Here is a 1,765-nt window from a genome sequence, read left to right as displayed (position 1 = left end):
TTACTTAGCATTTTGGCCTAGGATTGGGCCCTGAGCCAACTTTTCCCTCCAGATAGAGCACCAGAAGGCAGCCTGGAAAAGGAGACAGAGAGGCCAGGGCAGACGGTCATCTTGCTTACCCACCCCCCACCCCGCACACACACATGAGTAGCCACAGCTGCTCTTGGGTAACTTCCCTCATCTCTCACAGAGAGACCACCTCAGCCCCCCCTGCCGAGCCATTCCCAATGCAAGTGCCCTCACAGCCTCTGCATAGCCCTCAGGATCAAGTCCAGCCTCCCTGGAATGGCATATGAGACTGTTCGAGGGGGGGGTCTCCCAGCTTCTGCAGCCTCCTGGTGCCTGGATCTCCCCCTCCCCCCTGAAACCGCAAGCACCACTATGCTTTCGCTTCCTTTCCCCTGTGCACCCGGCTCAGAAAGCCCTTCTCCCCGTGCCCACCTAGAACACAAGCACTTTTCCTTCAAGACTGTTCTCAAACAGGACCCCGAAGAGAACTTCCCAGACATCCCCTCCCCATGCTGTTTATAAGCCCCCTCCCCTGTTATCTCGCAAGCTTCTGAAACGTAGGGACCTCCTACAACCTGGAAAAAAGTTTATTTCATTTCTAGCCCCACCACATTGCCTGGCAGATGGCAGTGCTCAAGTATATTTTTGCTAAATGAATGACTAGGAAAGCACCTCAGTGACCCAGAGGGCATCAGCTTGGCACTGGGTATAGAATACCACTGGGTGTCAACAGCTGGGACCTGTTAAGTACGTTCCTTTATACCATCTAGAGTGCTGAGCATTTTACTTTCATGGTCTTATTCAACGTTCTATGATGAAATAGATACTATAATCACTGCGGAGCAAACTAAGGCTCAGAGAGGTGATGTAATTTGCCCCGAGTGGCACAGCTAGGAAGTGGCAGAGCCCGCATTCAATCCCAGGCTCCTGGCTTCAGTAAATGAATGGACAAGCGAACAACCATGGGCAGCTTTCACAAGTACAAGGCGTCCCTGGACTTGATGTTGCCATATTATCAACTGGACGTCCTAACCCCACACCTGGAAAAGGAAGTGGTGACCAGGACCGTGGAAGAGAGCACAAGTGCCATGTAGGTGTGGCACCTGCTCTGAATTACAAAGACGTGGAGAAACCAGCAGGCCACTTGGTGGGGCCCCATGGGGAGCTCTGGGGCAGAAAGAAAATCTTTCATTGGACCAGAGTGCTAAAACTATTTTTTTAATAATAAAATAAATTATAAGGGAGACGTGGCTCAGGGAATTTCCCTCTCTAAGAGAAGGGCTATGTCTGTTTCGGTTTTACTAGAAGAACCTGGACTCCACAGAGGAGGCAAGGACCAGGGAGGACCCATCAAGCTGAACCACAGGAAAAGCATCTGGAGTCCTGGGGGGAAAGCCCTCGCCTATCCCAAACCCTGGCCTGACACACCTGGACACAGCTCAGCCACAGGGAGGCAACCTTTCCCTTGGGGTTCTGCTTGATGTCGCAACAGGCTGGCCAGAGAGCTGTTCAGCTGCTCCTTTGCAGCTTCTCAGACAAGCCCGAAAATCTCCAGCAACCATCCTGCACCAACAGCAAGATGCTATGTGGGCAGGAGCCCGGGGGCGGGGGGGGGGGGGGGGCCGGGGAACCTTTGGAGACTTAGAACGGGTCTAGGCAGCTGCTGAGACAGGATGTCGGACAGGCGGGAGGTGGTGGCTTCTGCCTGGGGCTGGCTCAGACTGCCTGTGCAGTTGCACAAAATCAGCTTGTTCAC

Source organism: Mirounga angustirostris, unplaced genomic scaffold (genome assembly GCF_029215605.1).
Source record: "Mirounga angustirostris isolate CCGP_5_RB_7025 unplaced genomic scaffold, mMirAng1.0.hap1 SCAF_4, whole genome shotgun sequence".
In the NCBI taxonomy this organism is placed as follows: domain Eukaryota; kingdom Metazoa; phylum Chordata; class Mammalia; order Carnivora; family Phocidae; genus Mirounga; species Mirounga angustirostris.
This window is presented reverse-complemented; position numbering follows the sequence as displayed.